This window comes from Brachypodium distachyon, chromosome 2, assembly GCF_000005505.3.
Source record: "Brachypodium distachyon strain Bd21 chromosome 2, Brachypodium_distachyon_v3.0, whole genome shotgun sequence".
NCBI lineage: Eukaryota > Viridiplantae > Streptophyta > Magnoliopsida > Poales > Poaceae > Brachypodium > Brachypodium distachyon.
Window position 1 is genome coordinate 11,461,826 of NC_016132.3, and position 11,656 is coordinate 11,473,481.

The 11,656-nt window shown below is 43.0% G+C and overlaps 1 long non-coding RNA gene across 1 annotated transcript; it reads right to left on the minus strand.

The window, feature by feature from the left end:
* Positions 1 to 10,352: 10,352 nt before the first annotated feature.
* On the minus strand, positions 10,353 to 11,451 carry LOC112271184. The gene is made up of 2 exons (XR_002964163.1): positions 11,271 to 11,451; positions 10,353 to 11,165 (listed from the first exon to the last, which is right to left on the minus strand). It is a non-coding gene; the product is annotated as an uncharacterized LOC112271184 (long non-coding RNA).
* Positions 11,452 to 11,656: the final 205 nt, after the last annotated feature.

Sequence of the window (11,656 nt, forward strand, 5' to 3'; positions counted from 1 at the left end):
TCTGGCCGATGGACAGAACTGAGTTGCTCTGTCTGCACTGGAAATAGACAGGGGTATAGGGAAGAAAAGTACACCTACAAGGTATGTTTCACACTACAAAATGCACACTAATCAAATCAAATGGATGAAATTCAAGTTACAGGTGCAAAATGCACTTTCTAAGGACTGCAAATCAAAAGACAGGTTGCAGATTCAAAAGGAACAATTGCAAAGCAAAATGCTAATACTGCAACTTCGGGTGCAATTCCAAATCATTCAAATGCAAATGCACCCACTTTTATTGGGATTTCAAAATTCTGATAATACTGCAATCAGAATAAGCTACAGGTGCAATTCAAAATCAATCAAATGCAAATGCACTCTTTTATTGGAATTTCAAAAATTTGATAACACTGCAATCAGAAAAAGCTACAGGTGCAATTCCAGGACATTCAAATGCAGATTGCACTCAATTTTATTGCAATTTCAAAAATCTGCAATCAAAATGGCCTGAAATGGTTCCGGCTCCTGACCAGTCATAGTGAAACATAGAGTTGGAGGTATGAGAACTAACTGTATACTCTGTCGTCTTTTTCCTCTTCCTCGCCATCAACCCCTACAGCAGATCCCCCCCCCCCCCCAATGCACATTAATCAAGTTAAGAAAATGAATGAAATCCAAGTTACAGGTGAAAAATTCAAAAAGGAATGAGGTAAGTGAAAGTACAATTGTAAACACTGCAATCAGGTGCAAATTGTTTTTTTTTACTGAAAACTGTAGGAAAGATTCCGACAGTGTACAATTATATTAAAGAAAAATATTTACCAGGAAAAGGGGGGAAGGGAGAAAATAAAAGAGGGGAAAGATACAAGCAGCCCCTAGGGCGCAAAAGAAACAGACACAAGCCAAGCCAGCAGAGCTGTTCTAGAGCTATCCGAGAGATGCACACTTTGCCTAGCTAGACCTTCCTTCAAGCCTTGAAATTAAGAAGCTCTAGAGGGCCTTAGCTGATTGAAGATAAGACCATTCCTTTGCTTCCAAATGGCCCAGCATGAAACACTGAAGCTGCATCTAAAAAACAGGTGATCACTAGTCTCACGAGTGTTGGTCGAGCAAAGCGTGCAAGAAACAACGCCATCTCGATTGCAGTTTTTGCGGTCCATGAGATCTCCTGTGTGAAGGCGATCCAGAGATAGAAGCCAACAAAATCCCCTGAGCTTGGCCACTCACTTGTTCTTCCAAATCCAAGAATAAAGGCTCGAACGACCACTAGAAGAAAAGGAATAGGCATAGAAATGTTTAGGTCTGAAAGTTCCATTCCCCCAAATGCTAAGCCACAGATCTTTGTCATTGGAGTATCAGGTGCAAAATTCAAAACATACAGCTGAAATTGCACTCACCTTTGATTGCAATTTCAAGAATTTGCACAGCTGGGCATGGCGTTTTTTTCCTTGTTAAATTAATGAAACCATCCTTGTCTACAGTTGTAGTTACACATGGCAGATTTGTGCAACTAAAGTTCTGAACATGGGATCAATGTATGGCTCCTGGAGGAGTCTGAAAAAGGAAGAGAGACATGCCAAACCGTGCTACCTGCAGATGTTCTACAAACTTAAGTTTAGGCAGCTGGTGAGTTCAGGTTCAGTGTTGCAACACCAAAACAAAAATACCTGTCCCAAACCAAATCCCATCAACAAAGACACTGTTACTATTATTTTCAGGTTAAGACTGTCCTGAAACTGGGCGAACAAGCTGCACAACCTACACAACCTACGGAAAGCATGGTGCCTGGTAGGATTGTGCCAAGGCCAAAAGAAAGGCAAGTGTGCCCAGTCTTATGAAATTTACTAAGCAGAGCGCGGGGAAGCAACTGACTGACCAGTTTGATGTTCGGAAGAAGCAGAAAGACACACACAAGGATTCAGAGCTGAGAGCTCTCAATCAAGCAGCAACCTGAAAAGCAGAAATCAAAAGCATCATGCCATATGGCATGCAAGATGTTGTGAACTATTCTCTTGTTAGGGATGTAGTTAGGGACAGGTTTTCGTCCCGTAGACAGCATCTGATTGCAGATGTTGGTCACTGGGTTTCCTGTCCACCGTAGTTTTATTTTGCCATGTTAACTGGCTCTCTGTTCTTCCCCTTCCCTCTACCCTCCCTGTTATGTTTGTTGGAGACTTTGTATTTCCATCATGTAAAAGTAATGGAAAGGGGCGAGAACCCGGGTTGAAAATATGGCATGCAAGATTGCATCAAACGTACTAAGAGCGGGACTCCCAGCCTCCAATTTCTCCAATGATACAGCTTGAAGTGAAGACCAAACATCATAAACCTGAACTGTGTTTGTTGGAGTGAGAAATATATTGCCATTTTTTTTCCTGTGTTGTTGCCATTGATTAGGAAGTGTGTATCATTTTGTATTAGAGGAAAACACCAAGACGACGCAGCTGTTACAAAACCCGAAACGGAAAAGAAAGCAAAAAAAAAAAAAAGAGAGGAAGGAACAAGAGTGGCCAACAGCCAAAGCAAAAACAAAACCTGTACAACTTGGCTACCCCTGTAGGCCTCTACAAAAGTAAAGCACACAATTCAGACCACCTGTTTCTTAAGCACTTGACCAAGCATATTGCATAGAAAAGGACAGGAATCTGTCACTTCTAGTCTCTCCTACAGTCTATTATGAAACTGGAACTGAACGCAGAATGGCAGAGTGAAAAATGTTACATGGAGCACTTCTCCTCTACTTTTCAAGTATCCACATCCAAACCGAACAAAAAAAGACCGAGCAAAAATGAGTAAGAAAAAAGGTTGTGAGTAAACAAACTAGCTCAAAGCATTTCACTCGGCATCATCTCGCCAAATAGGAGAAGGGGGGCCTCACCGCCGACAAAATGGAGATGCCCTTGCCTTTCATTTTCTAGTGCATCCATATGACCATATCGGTTAGATAGCTGCAGATGCAGTCAACACCACCAAAAAAGGCAAACGCTCGTATAAACTGAACTACAAAACCAACTTGTAATGTGCAAACACTAAACAAGCTACATCCCGAACCTTGTTAGTTCATATTATAACCGGACAGAGAGTTGAAGCTCCAATATATAATGTTGGCAGAAGTTCAATAAACTTAAAATCAACGACAAACTGTACCTCAAGGATTATAAGAACATTACTATTTTGCAGAATTCTCCTGTCCCACTCAGATATGGCATTGGGATGCTTCCATTGTTCCAGTCTCGAATAATCTACTCTAGGCAATTTTCTGAGACATTAGTTGATTTACTGACACTTAGTTGTTCAAAACTTCGGACCCAAATGCTCAAAGGGACCCAGTGCATTGAATAACTGCAATTTGCTTAAGCTACAGGTGCAAAAAACAATATAAATTGGATGCAATCCTAATTCAAAAGGCTGCAAATGCATTTGTAGAAACTGCAATTTGGTTTGCTAAAACTACAGGTGCAAAAAAAAGAAGGGGGCCCAGAACTACACTGAGGCCCAGATACTGAAGAAAAAACCACCACTGGTCTATTGACAAATTAAATGGGCTGGGATCCAGAATTTATGAAATGTGAAACAAGGGGGACAAATATGGGGCCCAGAACTACACTGAGGCCGAGAAAACTAAAGATCTACTGGCGCAGAATTTAGTAGGTTGAATTGCAAAAAAAAAAAATACTATTGCAATTTGATCCTGACACACAGAATTTTACAGCCTATTTGCAATTGTAACTTTCGTAGGTAGAATTGCAAAAGGACTACTGCAATTTGCTTATAGGGTCACAGAAAAAAATATGTTGTCCAGTTAAATAGGCTTCTAATCATGTACTCAAGTGTTTCAGATTTAGTACAAAGTTAGTAAAAAGTTGTACTAAACCTGAGAAACTTATTATGGATCGGCGGGAGTATTTATGAGAACCGGAGAAAATGTATTTATGGGGTATTCATGTGGGGTGTCACTTGCTAGAACATAAAAAAGGGAAAAGAAGGTTCCCTCTGGTTATTTCTCTCGATCTGGGGAAAGAGACCACGGCTAGAAGAGAAAACAGAAGCAGATGGTGGCTGCGGGGAAAAAGAGAGAAAGCAAATCAACCTGATCCTGCATCCAATATACAGGGACAGAGTGGATGAAGAATATGGATGCAAATCAACATCATTGCTTGTTGGTTGTAACTGGTTCATTATAATTAGTTTCTCTAAATTTATGCAGGCCATAAACACATAATCAACACCTCTTGATTTTCTAGTGCATCCATATCGGTTAGATAACCCGCAGATGCAGTCAACACCACAAAAAATAGCAAGTGTTGGAGACAAGGGGATTGGCTATATTTACAATATGCACAACATTGGTAATCAGGTATAGACTTGTGCAAAACTACATGTATTCTATGCAATAATTACTTAGAATTTCAATCACATTGTGCATTTGTACTAGCAGTTGCAATTATACAAAATTTTGGATTGCAACGTTGCAATTTCAGAACTGGAAACAGCAATTTTCAATTTGTAAAACACTTGAATTGCATGGACTGGAGAATGCAATAGGTCAAAATTTCAAAAACTTACAAAATGTGAACCCATGTACAGGAGGAAGTGCAATTGCTACTTGACAGCATAGTGCAAAGCTCGGACTGGAGAATGCAACTTGGGTTTTCAATCAATTGCACTAATGTTATTGAACAGAAATAACATTGGCTTGCATTGAAAGAATAGTGCAAAGCTTGGACTGGAGAATGCAACTTGGGTTTCAATCAATCGCGCTAATGTTATTGAACAGAAAATAACAAGCATAAACACTTCAATTGCACACAGTAGCCATGCTTGGGCAACTATTGATTAGAAGAACTGCAATTTGAAACTTTGCTCAATCACTGGCCATGCTTGTTATAAACTCTTTAAGTATAAATAACAAAGTTATCTAACTTATCCATTATAATGATTTGTTCTGTGCAGGGTATAAACACAAATTTGACACCTGCTGTGAAGCAAAATCAGTTAGCCAACCCGTAGATGCAGTCGGCAACAGGAATTTTGCAAACGCGATAGAACAGGTTATCGACGGAATTGGTAATCTACAGGCCGCCAATTATTTGCAAGCTGAACAAGTAAGCAATCACAAAAACTACAAGTTTGATAAACAAAAGTGCTACTCCCTCCAGCCGGAATTACTTGTCGAAATATTACATGTATCTAGACGCTTATTAAACATAGATACATTCCATATTTTGGAAAATTTGAGACAAGTAATATGGGTCGGAGAAAGTACATTATTGGGCAAAGGGTTGATCAAAAAGTGCTAAGACCTAAGAATTGCATGTAGAGGACAAAGTGGAATTGCAACTTAACAAACAACAAGTTTGCATTGATGAGGCAGTGCAAAAACTTGGCTAGGGACTGCAATCTACAAAAAAAACTTTGCAAATGCAAATCCTCGTGATATTCAGAGGCAAAAAAAAAAACGGCATTGCAGACTACAATCCTCCTGGTCAGATCCAACATCGCTGCCACCCATAAATTTCTGCACATTGAACATAAATACCTTGAATAAAATTAAGGAGACAAAAAAAATCCAATTAACAATTTAGAACACCAAGCTGTCATGAAAACCAAATGGTAATTCCCAGAAAAATGAGATACAAGCCTTACAACCAGAATACATACATGCAAGTTTAATCACAAAAGGAACCTTGTGACAAAACTGATATTCCCTCCGTCCAACAAAGGATGTCTCAACTTTGACTAAATTTGAATGCATCGATACACTAAGTCATGTCTAGATACATCCAAATTTTGACAAACTTGAGACATTTTTTGTTGGACGGAGGGAGTACTACTATTTATACTAGCCAAACCCCTATAAGCAGAAAATAGAAAATCAAAGGACAACCCCTTAGATTCAGCGCACGTAATCTTCTAATATGCACAAACCCTTCGATTCAAACATCAAAATAGGGTGCAAACCCTTAGATTCAAATCTTGTGTTAGCCAACCCCTAGTACTAGAAAATACCAATGAAATGAAAATTTGCTAGATTACATTCGGCGGTAAGGTTCTGCCACCATGAACTCGCCGAAATCCGCCCACGAAGGGGAACCAAAATCAGCCACAAATTAACGAATTAGTGCAGACATTTGACACGGAATACAGAAGCAAACCCATGAGCAACTCACCGGACAGCCGGCCCACAGACCTTACCTCCGACGACGCACATCAAACCCATGTTCTCGTTTTAGAGAAACGACCCTGCGCTGCTCTCCTCCATCCCCGGCGCCTGCCCACCCCCCTCGGTGCCCTACGCCGACCTCACCGCGCGCTCCCCGCGCTCCAGCCCCGCCGGCGATCGCCAGCCTCCGGCTCCGGGCGACACCCACGCCGCCCTTGCCGAACTCCGCGCCACCCTCCCTCGCCGTCTGTCGCGTCCGAACCCGAATTTTGGGTACTACAATTTTTAGAACTACTAATTCCGAGCTAACTCCCACGGCCCCAGTATTACTCATTGGCTAGTTGTGGTGGGCCGAGCCCAACATTTTCAAAGGCCCAAGGCACAGTTGTTATTATTCGTCTTCCTCGGCGAGTCCTCGACTGCTCCGGTAGAGTTACAGACGATCATATGCTCTCACCAGCGGCGCATCCCTCTCCTTCCCTCCCTCCCTCTCTGCTGTCTAACCCGCTACACAAGAAACCCAGACCCGGAGGTTATTTAAAGGGCAGGCCCCTGTACACCCCACACAAATTCCACACATTCCCGATCCCGAGCACCATCCCTCGCCATGATTCCACCTCCCAAGCGCCAAGTTGGCCTCCCCTCCATAGCGAAGCCAGAAACCACGCCGCGCATCCTCAGCAGCACCCAGCGTACCTCTCTCCTCGTCGAGCAGGTCCCTCGGCTGGAGGCCGTCGTCGCCACCGGCGGCAAGCGCGACGACAGGATCGTCCAGGAGCTCGATCAGGTGTGCGACGACTACGACGCCGACGCGCAGAGGGCGCTGGCGCGCTTCAGCAAGATGGCGGCGCGAACGCGACCAGGAGTTCGACCGGCCCGACTTGGTACCTTCACGACGCCGTCGCTGACCTCCACCACCTTCCGTTCCACGGCGGCGACGACGACGACGACGAGGAGGACGAGGAGGAGGAGGAGGAGGCCGACGCCGTCGCCGACCTGCAGGAGCTTCCCTTCTTCGGCATCGACTTCGCTGGCCAGTGAGACGTCGTCCACCGGTCCACGCGCTCTAATCATTGCGGTTCCACCCCCGACTCTGATCGTCTGGACCTTTGTCTGATTGTTTCGGTTCCGCCCCCATACACCGTATCGTGGCGTTGATCGTTTCATGACATTTCCGCTAGGTCGTCTGCGTGATTTGCGATTGCAAAAGTACATCGCGATGAGATTTCTCTTTCCTCTAGTCTCTAGTACATCATGATGACATTGCCCTTATGTTGTTTCCCTTATACTTGATTCTTCCTCTAGCTACACACTGGCATTTATGCGCTTATTCATTTCATGGATTTAAGCTAGTCGCTCTTAATTGGTCGTGTTTTTTCTGTTTATAATATGTGCTTTTGTCCCTACCAATATATACTACTGTTGTATGCTGTATAATATTCAGTTTGGGCGTTTAAGCTGTGATTTATCTTCAGATCTGCAATTTTAGTTTTGTTTCATGTTTCTCCTTTTTTTGTTGCCCCCCTTGATATTTGACATACTTCTCGGGCATTACCAAGGTCATTAATGCAGACCAGCACGAGAAAAATTGATTGTGTTGGTTTGGGGGATCTTCTTGAGTTTATCTGACTGCGCATTAGGTTGTCAGATTTCATATTAGGTTCTCGAGTAAATTTCAAGAATCCACAGGTTTTGAGGTTAGGGTTTCACGGGGCACAAGTTTTGTGCTTTGCAACAGAAAACCATAAGTTATGAGTCTAATTGTTTCAGAAAACCCAAATGATCCGGTTTTGTCAATTTGACAGCAAATCCAACAGGGGTGGCCCACGGCTCAGACGAACTCTTTTTTCCCCGGCCCCTCATCCAAGTCTATATTTGCACCAAACAACAAATAACATTTTCCCCCAAAAAAACAACAACAAATAGCATTAAAGAAACAGAAAATTACCTGGCTGCCTCGGTGCCTCCGTACCCGCGCGTGGCCGTGCCTCAACCGCCGCTCCCCGCTGGACGCCGCCGCTGCTTCGCGCCTCCGCCGCTCCCTGCGGGCCCCCGTTCTGCTGCGGGCCGCCGTCCTGTTGCGCGCCGCCGCCGCCCTCGTCTCCGCTCTGCTGCTCTACCCTCGCCGCTACTCTACCGCAGCGGCTCTGCCCTCGCCGACCACCGCCGCAGCTCCGCCCTCGCCGCCGCTCTGCTTCGGGGTCCGGGGTTCGTTGGACAGGGAGATCGGGTGGCGGCAGTGGTCGGCCGGAGTCGGTGAAAATGAAGGTGGCTCCCGGAGTCGGTGAAGACGAGGATGGACAGAGGTGGTAGAAAGGGATAGGGAGAGGGTCGCGAATACAGAGAAAGAGGGGGGGCTATGTGAATAAAGAGAGCGTCTGAGATGTGGGCTGCTCTTGTCGGATTCGCTGTCAAATTGACAAAACCGGGTTATTTGGGTTTTCTGAAACAATTAGGCTCATAGCTTGTGGTTTTCTGTCGCAAAACACAAAACTTGTGCCCTCGTGAAATCCTAGCCTCAAAATCTGTGGTTTCTTGAAATTTACTCTAGGTTCTTCGTGTAACTTTTAGCTTTAAGGCTGTGTGACTGTACGTAGTTGTTTCTCTAATTACTGCGCATTAGGTCGTCAGATTTTTCATATTAGGTTCTTTTTTATTTGAGATGGTTGGCTGCGTTCTTGGGGTAAGGGCCTTATGGCGTCTACGCAAGGGGATCAAGAGAGTGGAATACGATTGCATCTGCTGGGCCTGGGCTGGGTTTTAGGCCTTTTCCTTCTTGATTAGCTAGTCCATACACAGAGGGCAAGTAATGATCTGGGGAGTTCCCCCTTCTGAAAAAAAAAAGAGGGCAACTGATGATTTCTTTTGGATGGACTTTCCTTTAATCCTTTTGATCTTAGGCCTTTGCGTATTTGTTTTTGACGTCTTTCCATTTAGTGGGCTGAATTTTGTTTTTGTGTCCATCAGTGTTTTATTATCAGAAGCAACAGAATTCAGCCTGGCCTTTTTTCTTTTATTCGACTGAACTGGGCCATTGAGTTCAGTTGTTTTTTCAATCTGAGTTAATCTTCTTCCTGTTCCAGTCACTCTTTTCGTAGACAAAAAGGCACAAAAGTTACGGACCATTTGTCTGAATATTAAAGATTCCTAGCAAAAATAATAAATCTAGAAGGAGCAATGTGATGGAAATTGCTTTGAGCATGCATGGACAATTGTAGATCAAATCAGGTGCCAAATGTACATATAAACGCCCATATTGCTCTTGTGATGGGAATGATGACAATTATAGATCAATCAGGTGCAAAATGTGCATATAAACGTCCGTATCACTCTTGTAATACTTCAAAGATTTCAAGTTTTCTCAAACATGCAGGAAAGCGCATGTCATTCAAGATTTCAAGTTCTTTTTTCTTCAAGAAAACACATAAATTTTCCTTCTTGGTTCTCTCTGTTCTGCCTTAATTCGATTTAGTATTGAATATCAAAGAGATCTAAGGGTATACGAAGGTTGATGGTCTGTGGTACAGGAGCGATTGAATTTGACAGATACGTCGGATAGTCATGGCTCCATGGATCGCCTACACCAATATCATTAGAGGGTGTGCTGCTTTGGGGTCCCTTGTAAGAATAATTTCTAGAGATGTCACATAACCAGAATTCATTCTGCTAGTTCTTCCAATTTACTGCTGTGACATCATTGTGATGTATCGTGGACCACCAGCATGCTATGCTTATTAAGAAACAACGATATGATATAACTGACTGATGAGAAACTATATTACATCTGCACTCTCCTCCTTTATTCACGTCGCCATCTTTCACATGGATTGGCATTGTACTTTGCACTCAAGGTTTCACTTTCAGGTAGTTCATGTTTGCTACTTTCTTTGTTACATAATTCTTGTCTAAATATTACATGTATTTAGACGCTTTCTAGGAATAGATACGCTCATTTTTTGGCAAATTTGAGACAAGAATTATGAAACGGAGGGGTGTAGATTTTAACAGTACTCTAAGTTCTATAGCAACATCATTCACTAGCAAACAACCTGTGCTAGCATCCTCATCGGTTATGATAAGTCCATGCTCTTTCCCTTCCATAACTTTTAGGAAGGTCTCAAATACCCACTTGTAAGATGCAATTCTCTCATTTACTACGAACCCGGCACAAAAAAAAACAGATTGCATATGATGATTGACTCCGGTGGAAGGTGCAAAAATCATATTGTAGTGGTTAGTGGTGTATGTTGAATCAAAAGAAAGCACATCACCAAAATGACTATAGTTTTTCCTTGCAGTGGCATTTGCACAAAAATCATGCAGCATCATACCATCTTCATCCACGTCATAGTCAAAGTAAAATGCTGGGTTGAGTTCCTTCATTCTACCCAGTTGGTCCACAAACATTTGAGCATCATAGTTGTTGATTTTATTTTTGAATTCACAATAGTAATTTTGTAGATCTCTCTTCGTGCATCCCACATTCTCAAAACCACCGGCACTGACATGAAGCAATCTAAATGCCTGCGAAGTGCCTATGCTTGCTTTGTGGCATGAGTAAAGTGTGGTTTTGGCCTTCTCATTGAGTCGACGGTTGGATCTGATTAGGTGATGCTTGCTAGGTGTCACCGGTCCATGATTGTGGTGCTCAACAAATGAAGCTATCTTGTACTTGTTATCACTGGTCTTCTTCACAAAAATGCGAGCATCACATCCACATCTAGATTCTTTCATCTTACGTTTTTTCTTACTTTTTTTTTGAGGGATCGACAGTCCTCTTTCCAGTATTCAAGGGATGAGTAGTATTTGTACCTTTTTCTGACTTATATCCTTGCCTTGCGCATAAAAAGCGCTTCCAAATAACTACATCATCTACTAGCCTCCGCTGCCCATTACGGATTCCGAAACCAGCATGATGTGCATATGACTTGTAAAAAGTTTCCACGGATTCAACGTCATCAAATGTCATCCCGACCACTGGCTTCAGTTCATCATCACACTCGGGTACGAACGTTGAACACTGGAACAACACAAAAGACAAGTTAATTAGTAGAGCATTGCATATCTATCTTAATTAAAAGCTAATTAAAATTATTACATGGATTGTAGTTCAGTACAAACTCACACATATGGGTGTGCTTGTTTTTCTTTTGGGTGTACTGAAACCATCGTTATTATTCAGTGAGGAGTCGATATGTGATTGATAATCACCAAAAGCATGTGCAGGCATGGTACTGCCGTTGCTTGCTTCCATAATCTGCAGGGCTGTTTTGACCATTAGCTTGTGCAGAAGGTAAAATTCATAAGTGAATCAAATCTCACGGAGCCTGGTGGATCTAGTCTCCACAACACTGATCTTGTGAGTTTGAATCACTATGCATGCATTGATCATTGTGTTGTTACCTGAGAGAGTATCGTAGATCGTTAATTGAGTTCTCCTACAGAGACGGGGCAGAGACAGGGACAGAAGATGGCAGCACAGGTTGCCGTGACGTTCAGTGGCCCTTAACC